This window comes from Pan troglodytes, chromosome 1 (assembly GCF_028858775.2).
Source record: "Pan troglodytes isolate AG18354 chromosome 1, NHGRI_mPanTro3-v2.0_pri, whole genome shotgun sequence".
In the NCBI taxonomy this organism is placed as follows: domain Eukaryota; kingdom Metazoa; phylum Chordata; class Mammalia; order Primates; family Hominidae; genus Pan; species Pan troglodytes.
In genome coordinates, this window is record NC_072398.2 from 112156484 (window position 1) to 112169123 (window position 12640).

The 12640-nt window shown below is 36.2% G+C and overlaps 1 protein-coding gene across 21 annotated transcripts in view; it reads left to right on the forward strand.

Moving 5' to 3' along the window:
- Positions 1-12640, forward strand: part of SYCP1 (synaptonemal complex protein 1) — a 141752-nt gene that overhangs the window by 73146 nt on the left and 55966 nt on the right. The gene's annotated exons all lie outside the window — the stretch shown is intronic.

The window sequence follows — 12640 nt, forward strand, 5'->3', positions numbered from 1 at the left end:
AATTCTTTTAGTTGTAATAGAGTACACATCTGTGATTTAGCATGCACATATATTCTTAAGCTTGGATTCAAGCAGCTTAAGAATATATGTGCATGCATGAGCTCTTTGTGTGTGGTCATATTCCCTACTTCCATATTAAAAAGTGAAATTAAGTAAGTGGAATGGATTCTTGGAATCTACATTTTAAAAAGCTCTATGTGTGATTATCCTGTTGCAGAAAGGGATTGAAAACCATTTACTTGTATAAAACAAATTAAAGCCTTACAGTGTAAGCTCCTGATATTACAGCCATATTTTGTAATCTTATTCCTATGTCTTTGAACAATGACTAATAGTAAGTATTCAATAAATAGTTTTTGAATTATGAATGGAAAACAGCATTTCTCATTGTATTAATTATGTTCTTTTTGGAAGGAAACATAAAAATCTTATACCTTCTTTTAATAGTATTTGAAATTAAAAATATATAAATGTGATTAAAAATTAAGTCAAGTAAGGATTTTCATAAATGGTTGATATTCTATATAAAAGTAGCAGATTCATATATCTTATAATTCAGCTCTTCTACTCCTAGATAGAGTAAGGAGAAAGATACAAAAATATTCACAGCAACATTCTTTGTATTAGCCCCAAACAGAAGATAACAAAAATGTCAATCAATAGTATAAAAATCAGTCAATAAAAAATAATACTGAAATAACCCAGATGTTAGAATTAGCAGATAAAGTCTTTTATGCAGCTATTATAAACATCTTCAAAGACAGAAAGGAAAATATGGTCATAATGAAAAGTCTTCACTGATGGGGAATGTCAGTGAAGAAATGGAAACTGAAAATAATCAAATGGAAGTTCTAGAACTGAAAAGTAAAATGTCTTTAAAAACCAAAACCAAACCAAAACCAAATGGTCCTAATAGTAGATTGAATACAAATGAATCAAGTGTCAGTAAACTGGAAGCTGGGTAAGTAGAAATTACCCAGTCAGAAGTACACAGAAGAAGAGTTTTTAAAAGAAAGGAATAGTGCCTCGGTGGCCTGTAGAACAATAACAAGTGTTTTTAAGTGTGTAATTGGAGTCCCCAAGTAAGAAGAGAGAGAGAATAGGGCAAATAAAATTTTCGTTTTTGAGACAGAGTCTCACTCTGGCATCAAGGCTGGAGTGTGCAGTGGAGCGATCACAGCTCACCGCAGCCGCGACCTCCTGGACTCAGGTGATCCTCCTACCTCAGCCTCCTGAGTAGCTGAGACTACAGGAGTATGCCATCACATCCAGCTAATTTTTGTATTTTTGGTAGAGATGAAGTTTTGCCATGTTTCCCAGGCTGATCTGGAACTCCTAGGCTCAAGTGATCCACCTGCCTCAGCCTCCCAAATTGCTAGGATTACAGGTGTGAGTGACTGTGCCTGACCTGGGCAGAAAAAATTAATTGAGAAATTTCTCAAAAATTTATCACACTTAAAACAAACTTGCAGATCCATGACCCTCAGCAAATCCAAAGCAAGATAGGCACAAAACCATATGTAGGCAGTCATATCTTAGTCAAAGTGCTAAAACCAAAGATAAAAAGAAACTTTTAAAAGCAGACAGAAAAAAATGTCACATTGCACAACAGTGACACAGATGATGGCTGACCTTGTATCAGGACAGTGAAGGTCAGATGACAAAGGAATGACATTTATAAAATGCTAACAAAAATAAACCATCAACCCAGAATTCTGTATGCAGCAAAAATCTTTATTAAATGAAGACAACATGACTTCAAAAGCTGTACCCTAAGCAATACTTAAGGAATTTCTTCAAGTTGAAGAAAAATGGCATTAGATGGAAACTGATCAATGAAAAGCACTGGAAATGGTAAATATTGAGATGAATTTAAAAGGCGATATATTTTTCTTTTAATTTTAAAACGGTATATATGGCTGCTTAAAGGAAAACAAATTGCTATTATAGAGTTTATAATCTGTGTGACTACCATAACACAAAGGACAGGGGAGCAAATATAACTATTTTGTTGTAACATTTTTACATTACATGTGAAATAGTACAATATTAACACTTAAATAGAGTTTGGTAAGTTAGTGATACATACTATCCTCCTTAGAGCAACCCCTACAAAATAATGCAACTGAAGTATAGCTGTCTTAGTTTAGGTTTCTAAAACAAAATACCACAGACTGGGTGGCATATAAACAATGAACATTTATTTCTTATAGTACTGGAGACTGGGAATTAAAAAATCAAGTCACTGGCAGATTCAGTGTCTGGTGGGACCCTGATTCCTGGTTCATAAACAGCCAACTTTTCGTTGTGTCCTCAAATGGCAGAAGGGACAAGAGAGCTCTCTGGGATCCTTTTTACAACGTGACACTAATCCCATTAATGAAGGCTCCATCCTTATGACCTAATCACTTCCCACAGGCCCTACCTTCTAATACTATCACACTGGAGGTAGGATTTCAACATATGAATTTTGGGGGAATACAAATATCTAGTCCATAACAATAGCAAAAAAGTCAGTAGAGGAATTGAAATGAAGTGGAATATGAAAAAACTTTGATAAACTCCAAAGGGAGGGCAGAGAAACAAAAAAACAGATATGAATAGAAGACAAATAACATAATGATCTGAACTCAAGCATATCAATAATTATATTAAATGTGAACGGACAAATGTTTTAATAAAAAGGCAGAAATGGTCATGCTAGATTAAAAAAATCAAGGGCAAACCATATACTATTACAAGAGACACATTGTATTTAGTATAAAGACACAAAAGAGGTTTAAAGGAAAAAGATGAAGGAAAGAAATACTATCATGCCAATAGTAAGCATAGAAAGTGGAGTGACAATTTTAATAAGAAATGACAATTTTAATAACAAATATAAGACAAGTAGTATTATTAAAGATCAGTAGGGGCATTTTATAATGATAAAGGTGTCAATTCATTAAAAAGATATAACAATTAATTAGGTATATCTTTGCACCTAATAATAGAGCTTCAAAATAAATGAAGCAAAAACTTGATAAAATGAGCAATAGAAAATACTATACTCATAATATCCCCCTTTCAACAACTGATAGAACAACTATTAAAACATCTATAAGGATGTAGAAAATCTGAACATCACTATTAACTACCTTGATTTAATTGATATTTATAGAACACTATATCTGCAACTATAAATTCTGTTGAAATTCACATAGAATGTTTACCAAAATAGACTACATGCTGAGCCATAAACAAGTCTCCATATATTTCAGAAGACTGAAGTCTTACAGAATATGTTCTCTCACTCCAGTAGAATTGAATCAGGAGTAGGTAAGTATAAGATATCTGGAAAAGCCCGGATATTTGGGAATTAAACATCAGACTAGTAAATAATTCATGGGCCAAAGAAGAAATCACAAGGAAAATGATAAATTATTTTAAACGGAATGATGAGATAGACATAAAACATAAAAATTTGTAGGGTACAAATAAAGGAGCTCTTAGAGGGAAATTTAGAGTTTTAAATGTTTATTTTAGAAAAGAAGAAGTGATCTAGGTTTTTATCTAGAAACTAAAAAAGTGAGCAAATTAAATTCACGGAAAGTAGACAAAAGGAAATAATTAGAATAAGACATATCAAATAAATAGGAGAAACAATTAAATGAAGTCAAAAGTTGATTATTTGAAAATATCAATAAAGCTGATAAGCCCTAGCAGAACTGACCACAAAAAAAGGGAGAGAAAGTAAAATTCACTGCAGGCAAGAATGAAAGAGTACATCATTAGTATAGATAATACAAGCATTAAAAAGATAAGAAAGGAGGGACTGTGATGGATTACTTCATGCCAGTAAATTTGAAATGTAGATAAAATGGGCAAATTTCTTATGTATCTTTTAGGGAAGTTGAATTTGTCATTAAAATATCTCCTAGAGAAAAATCCAGATCTGGATGATTTCACTGGTAAATTCTGTCAAACACTTTAGGAAGAAATAATACCAGTCTTCCACAAAAAATAGAAGAGTGAAAACAATTCTCAAGTAGGTTTTTGATACCAAATCCTAACAAAGACATTATAATAAAAGAAAATTACAGACCAATATCCATCTGAATAGAAGAAAATTACAGACCAATATCCCTATGAATATGAGTATAAATATAAAATTATTAATAAAGTATTAGTAAATCTAATCTAGATTTTAATACATGATAAAAACCATATTACATCAAACAATTTATCAGGAATGGGATTTATCAGAAATGTAAGGTTGGTTTAAAATTTGAAGCTATCAGTGTAATTTAATGTACCAAGTAATAAAGGAGAAAAATAATATAATTATCTCAATAGTTGCAGAAAGGCATTTGACAGAATTGAACACTCATTCATGATTTAAAAAAAAACTTTCAGCAAACTAGGAATAGATAAGGACTTCTCCAATCTGATAAAGAACATCTACAAAATACCTACAGTTAGCATCCTATTTACTGATGAAAGGCAGTGTCAAGAGCAATGTCTGCTCTTACCACACCTATTCAACATTGTACTGGAGGTTCTGGCAACAAAAATAAATATATACAAATGAGAAAGGAATACATAAAACTGTCTCTTCATAAATGACATGACTATCTACATGGAAATTTCCAAGGTTTCTACAAAGTCACTACAAGATTAGTAAATGAATTTGACAAAGTCACTGGATACAAGGTCAATGGCCAAAAATCAATTTTATTTCTATATGCTAACAGCTAGTAATTGAAAAATTAATTTTAAAACATGATACCATTTACAGTAGCATAAAAATCCATTAAATAGGGATAAATTTTACAAAATGTGTGCAAGACCCATACAGAGAACAGTACTGAACATTACTGAGACCAATGAAAGAAGACCTAAGTAAATACATATGTACCATATTCACTGATTGGATGTTTTAATGTTTTTAAAATGTCAGATTTCACTGAATTCATCTAGAGATTCAGTCACCATGATAATTCCAGCAGTATTTTTTAGTAGACTTTTACATACTGCTTGTAAAATGCATGTGAACATCAAAATACCCAACAATTTTGAGAAAGTAGAACAAAATTGGAAGATTTAGGTTGCCTGATTTCAAGATTTGCTGTAAAGCTATAGTAATTAAGACAACGAGGTATTATTTTTAAGATAGACAAAGAGATCAGTGGAATCTAATAGAAAGTTTAGAAATAGACTAAATGTACAGACTGTTAATTTTCAACAAAGATGCCAAAAAATTCAATGGAGAGAAATGAAAGTCTTTCAACAAATGATTTGGAATAACCAGATATTCATATGGGAAAGAAAATAAACAAACCTTGACCCTTACATCAGATCATATACAAACATTAATTTTAAATGGGTTATAGGCATACAATCTTGAACTCTGACGTCTTCAGAAGAAAACGTAGGAGGGTACTTTCATGGCCAAGGTCAGCAAAGATTTCTTAGGGCAAAGAAAGCAATATTCTTAACACGTCAAATAAGTTAGACTACATCAAAACTTGAAAGATCTGTTTATCAAAAGGCATTATTAAGCAAATGAATAGACAAGGTACAAAGAAAAAGAAAACACTGACTAAACATTTATTTGACAGATGACATATATCCAGAATATATAAATAACTCTTGAAACTCAATAATAAAAAAATAAATATCTCAACTAAAAATAGGCAAAAGACTGTAAAATAAACTGGTTAAAATATTGGCAAAGGGGGAAAACTGGGTTGCAAGATGGCTGAATAGAAACAGCTCCAGTCTACAGCTCCCAGCATGAGTGACGCAGAAGATGGGTGATTTCTGCATTTCCAACTGAGGTACTGGGTTCATCTCACTGGGGCTTGTCGGACAGTGGGTGCAGCCCACAGAGCATGAGCTGAAGCAGGGTAGGGCATCGCCTCACCCGGGAAGTGCAAGGGGTTGGGGAATTCCCTTTCCTAACCAAGAGAAGCCGTGACTGATGGTACCGGGAAAATTGGGACACTCCCACCCTAATACTGCACTTTTCCAATGGTCTTAGTAAACAGCACACCAGGAGATTATATCCCTTGCATGGCTGGGAGGGTCCCACGCCCAAGGAGCCTCGCTCACTGCTAGTGCAGCAGTCTGAGATCGAACTGCAAGGAGGCAGTGAGACTGGGGGAGGGGCATCTGCCATTGTTGAGGCTTGAGTGGGTAAACAAAGAAAAGCTTGAACTGGGTGGAACCCACCACAGCTCAAGGAGGCCTGCCTGCCTCTGTAGACTCCACCTCTGGGGGCAGGGCATAGCTGAACACAAGGCAGCAGAAACTTAGGCAGACTTAATCCTCCCTGTCTGACAGCTTTGAAGAGAGTAGTGGTCCTCCCAGCATGGAGTTTGAGATCTGAGAACAGACAGACTGCCTCCTCAAGTGGGTCCCTGACCCCTGAGTAGCCTAACTGGGAGGCACCTCCCAGTAGGGGCAGACTGACACCTCACATGGCTGGGTACCCCTCTGAGATGAAGCTTCCAGAGGAATGATCAGGCAGCAACATTTGCTGTTCAGCAATATTCACTGTTCTGCAGCCTCTGCTGGTGATACCCAGGCAAACAGGGTCTGAAATGGACCTCCAGCAAACTCCAACAGACCTGCAGCTGAGAGTCCTGACTGTTAGAAGAAAAGCTAACAAACAGAAATGACATCCACACCAAAACCCCATCTGTACGTCACCTTCCTCAAAGACCAAAGGTAGATAAAACCACAAAGATGGGGAGAAACCAGAGCAGAAAAGCTGAAAATTCTAAAAATCAGAGTGCCTCTTCTCCTCCAAAGGAATGCAGCTCCTCGCCAGCAATGGAACAAAGCTGGATGGAGAATGATTTTGATGAGTTGAGAGAAGAAGGCTTCAGATGATCAGTAATAACAAACTTCTCCGAGCTAAAGGAGGATGTTCGAACCCATTGCAAAGAAGCTAAAAACCTTGAGAAAAGATTAGACAGATGGCTAACTAGAATAAACAGCATACAGAAGACCTTAAATGACCGGATGGAGCTGAAAACCATGGCATGAGAACTATGTGATGCATGCATGCACAAGCTTCAGTAGCTGATTCAATCAAGTGGAAGAAAGGGTATCAGTGATTGAAGATCAAATGAATGAAATGAAGCGAGAAGAGAAGTTTAGAGAAAAAAGAGTAAAAAGAAATGAATAAATCCTCCAAGAAATATGGGACTATGTGAAAAGAAGACCAAATCTACGTCTGATTGGTATACCTGAAAGTGATGGGGAGAATGGAACCAAGTTGGAAAACACTCTGCAGGATATTATCCAGGAGAACTTCCCCAATCTAGCAAGGCAAGCCAACATTCAAATTCAGGAAATACAGAGAACACCACAAAGATACTCCTCGAGAAGAGCAACTCCAAGACACATAATTGTCAGATTCACCAAAGTTGAAATGAAGGAAAAAATGTTAAGGACAGCCAGAGAGAAAGGTCGGGTTACCTACAAAGGGAAGCCCATCAGACTAACAGCGGATCTCTGGAGAAACTCTACAAGCCAGAAGAGAGTGGGGGCCAATATTCAACATTCTTAAAGAAAAGAATTTTCAACCCAGAATTTCATGTCCAGCTAAACTAAACTTCATAAGTGAAGGAGAAATAAAATCCTTTACAGACAAGCAAATGCTGAGAGATTTTGTCACCACAAGGCCTGCCTTACAAGAGCTCATGAAGGAAGCACTAAACATGGAAAAGAACAACTGGTATCAGCCACTGCAAAAACATGCCAAATTATAAAGACCATCGATGCTAGGAAGAAACTGCATCAAATAACGAGCAAAATAACCAGCTAACATCATAATGACAGGATCAAATTCACACATAACAATATTAACCTTAAATGTAAATGGGCTAAATACTCCAATTAAAAGATACAGACTGGCAAATTGGATAAAGAGTCAAGACCCATCAGTGTGCTGTATTCAGGAGACCCATCTCATGTGCAGAGACACACAGGCTCAGAATAAAGGGATGGAGAAAGATCTACCAAGCAAATGGAAAACAAAAAAAAGCAGGGGTTGCAATCCCAGTCTCTGATAAAACAGACTTCAAACCAACAAAGATCAAAAGAGACAAAGAAGACCATAGCATAATGATAAAGGGATCAATTCAACAAGAAGAGCTAACTATCCTAAATATATATGCACCCAATACAAGAGCACCCAGATTCATAAAGCAAGTCCTTAGAGACCTAGAAAGGTACTTAGACTACCACACAATAATAATGGGAGACTTTAACACCCAACTGTCAACATTAGACAGATCAATGAGACAGAAAGTTAACAAGGATGTCCAGGAATTGAACTCAGCTCTTCACCAAGCCGACCTAATAGACATCTACTGAACTCTCCACCCCAAATCAACAGAATGTACATTATTTTCAGCACCACACAACACCTATTCCAAAATTGACCACATAGTTGGAAGTAAAGCACTCCTCAGCAAATGTAAAAGAACAGAAATTATAACAAATTGTCTCTCAGACCACAGTGCAATCAAACTAGAACTCAGGATTAAGAAACTCACTCAAAACCACTCAACTACATGGAAACTGAACAACCTGCTCCTGAATGACTACTGGTACATAACAAAATCAAGGCAGAAATAAATATGTTCTTTGAAACCAATGAGAAGAAAGACACAACATACCAGAATCTCTGGGACACATTTAAAGCAGTGTGTAGAGGGAAATTTATATCACTAAATGCCCACAAAAGAAAGCAGGAAAGATCTAAAATTGACACCCTAACATCACAATTAAAAGAACTAGAGAAGCAAGAGCAAACACATTCAAAATCTAGCAGAAGGCAAGAAATAACTAAGATCAGAGCAGAACTGAAGATGAGACACAAGAAACCCTTCCAAAAAATCAATGAATCAGGAGCTGGTTTTTTGAAAAGATCAACAAAATTGACAGACTGCTAGCAAGACTAATACAGAAGAAAAGAGAAAAGAATCAAATAGACGCAATAAAAAATGATAAAGGGGATATCACCACTGATCCCACAGAAATACAAACCACCATCAGAGAATACTATAAACACCTCTATGCAAATAAACTAGAAAATCTAGGAGAAATGGACAAATTTCTGGACACATACACCCTCCTAAGACTAAACCAGGAAGAAGTTGAATCACTGAGTAGACGAATAAGGTTCTGAAATTGAGGCAATAATTAGTAGCCTACCAACCAAAATAAGTCCAGGACCAGACGGATTCACAGCCGAATTCTACCAGAGGTACAAACAGGAGCTGGTACCATTCCTTCTGAAACTCTTCCAATCGATAGAAAAAGAGGGAATCCTCCCTAACTCATTTTATGAGGCCAGCATCATCCTGATACCAAAGGCTGGCCAAGACACAACAAAAAAAGAGAATTTTAGACCAATATCCCTGATGAACATCGACGCAAAAATCCTCAATAAAATACTGGCAAACCAAATCCAGCAGCACATCACAAAGCTTATCCACCACGATCAAGTTGGCTTCATCCCTGGGATGCAAGGCTGATTCAACATACGCAAATCAATAAACGTAATACATCACATAAACAGAACCAAAGACAAAAACCGCATGATTATCTCAATAGATGCAGAAAAGGCCTTTGGCAAAATTCAACAGTCCTTCATGCTAAAAACTCTCAATAAACTAGGTATTGATGGAACATATCTCAAAATAATAAGAGCTATTTATGACAAACCCACAGCCAATACCATACTGAGTGGGCAAAAACTGGAAGCATTCCCTTTGAAAACAGGAACAAGACAGGGATGCCCTCTCTCACCACTCCCATTCAACATAATGTTGGAAGTTCTGGCCAGGGCAATCAGGCAGGAGAAAGAAATAAAGGCTATTCAATTAGGAAAAGAGGAAGTCAAATTGTCCCTGTTTGCAGATGACATGATTGTATATTTAGAAAACCCCATTGTCTCAGCCCCAAATCTCCTTAAGCTGATAAGCAACTTCCCCAAAGTCTCAGAATACAAAATCAATGTGCAAAAATCACAAGCATTCCTATACACCAATAACGGAGAGCCAAATCATGAGTGAACTCCCATTCACAATTGCTTCAAAGAGAATAAAATACCTAGGAATCCAACTTACAAGGGATGCAAAGGACCTCTTCAAGGAGAACTACAAACCACTGCTCAACAAAATAAAAGAGGACACAGCAAATGGAAGAACATTCCATGCTCATGGATAGGAAGAATCAGTATCATGAAAATGTCCATACTGCCCAAGGTAATTTATAGGTTCAATGCCATCTCCATCAAGCTACCAATGACTTTCTTCACAGAATTGGAAAAAACTACTTTAAAGTTCATATGGAACCAAAAAAGAGCCCGCATTGCCAAGACAATTCTAAGCGAAAAGAACAAAGCTGGAGGCATCATGCTACCTGACTTCAAACTATACTACAAGGCTACAGTAACCAAAACAGCATGGTACTTGTACCAAAACAGAGATATAGACCAATGGAACAGAACAGAGCCCTCAGAAATAATACCACACATCTACAACCATCTGATCTTTGACAAACCTGACAAAAACAAGAAATGGGGAAAGGATTCCCTATTTAATAAATGGTGCTGGGAAAACTGGCTAGCCATATGTAGAAAGCTGAAACTGGATCCCTTCCTTATACCTTATACAAAAATTAATTCAAGATGGATTAAAGACTTAAATGTTAGACCTAAAATCATAAAAACCCTAGAAGAAAACCTGGGCGATACCATTCAGGACATAGGCATGGGCAAGGACTTCATGACTAAAACACCAAAAGCAATGGCAACAAAAGCCAAAATTGACAAATGGGATCTAATTAAACTAAAGAGCTTCTGCACAGCAAAAGAAACTACCATCAGAGTGAACAGGCAACCTACAGAATGGGAGAAAATTTTTACAATCTACCCATCTGACAAATGGCTAATATCCAGAACCTACAAAGAACTTAAACAAATTTACAAGAAAAAAATCAAACCACCCCATCAAAAAGTGGGTGAAGGATATGAACAGACACTTCTCAAAAGAAGACATTTATGCAGCCAACAGACACATGAAAAGATGCTCATCATCACTGGCCATCAGAGAAATGCAAATCAAAACCACAATGAGATACCATCTCATGCCAGTTAGAGTGGCAGTCATTAAAAAGTCAGGAAACAACAGGTGCTGGAGAGGATGTGGAGAAATAGGAACACTTTTACACTGTTGGTGGGACTGTAAAGTAGTTCAACCATTGTGGAAGACAGTGTGGTGATTCCTCAGGGACCTAGAACTAGAAATACCATTTGACCCAGAGATCCCATTACTGGTTATATACCCAAAGGATTATAAATCATGCTGCTATAAAGGCACATGCACATGTATGTTTATTGCAGCACTATTCACAATAGCAAAGACTTGGAACCAACCCAAATGTCCATCAATGATAGACTGGATTAAGAAAATGTGGCACTTATACACCATGGAATACTATGCAGCCATAAAAAAGGATGAGTTCATGTCCTTTGTAGGGACATGGATGAAGCTGGAAACCATCATTCTGAGCAAACTATTGCAAGGACAGAAAAACCAAACACCTCATGTTCTCACTCATAGGTGTGAATTGAACAATGAGAACACTTGGACACAGGGTGGGGAACATCACACACCAGGGCCTGTTGTGGGATGGGGGGAGGGGGGAGGGATAGCATTAGGAGATATACCTAATGTAAATGACGAGTTAACGGGTACAGCACACCAACATGGCACATGTATATGTATGTAACAAACCTGCACATTGTGCACATGTACCCTAGAACTTAAAGTATAATTTAAAAAATAAATAAATCAAAAATAAATAAGTAAATACATAAATAAATTTGATAAAGGAAAAAAAAAGAATGAGTGGAAACTATACCCTCCTCTTCAATATTCTGGAACCATTTGTTTAGAATTGGTATTATTTTTTCCTCAATAGCTTTGTAGGATTCATCCATAAATTCATCTTGGCCTGGAAAAAAAAATAAAGTATGGGCAAAGGACTTGAATAGATATTTCTCCAAATATACATAAATGGCCAATAAGCACATAAAAATGAAAATATGCTTAATATCACTAATCATTGCAAATCAAAATCTCATGAGATATTACCTCATACCCATTAGAATGGGTACTAATGAAAGAACAGAAAATAACATGTTAATGAGGTTGTGGAGAAATTGAAATTCTCGAGCACTGTTGATGGGAATGTCAGATGGTACAGTCACTGTGGAGAACAATTTTGTGGTTCCCCAAAAAAATAAAACTAGAATAACTATATGATCCACTAATTTCACTTCTAGATATATACCTAAAAGAATTGAAAGCATAGTCTCAAAGAGATATATGTTCACCTATGTTCATAGCAACATTATTCACAATAGCCAAAAGTTGGAAGCAACCCATGTGTCCACTGACAGATGAATGGGTAGACTAAATGTGGCCTCTACATACAGTATTCCATACAGTATGGAAAATGTTTTGGTTGTTTCTTCTAAAACTAAACATGCATCTACTGTGTGATCCAACAATTACTTTCCTAGATATTTACTTAAAATAAATGGAAACATGTCCACTAAAAATCTTGTACAAGA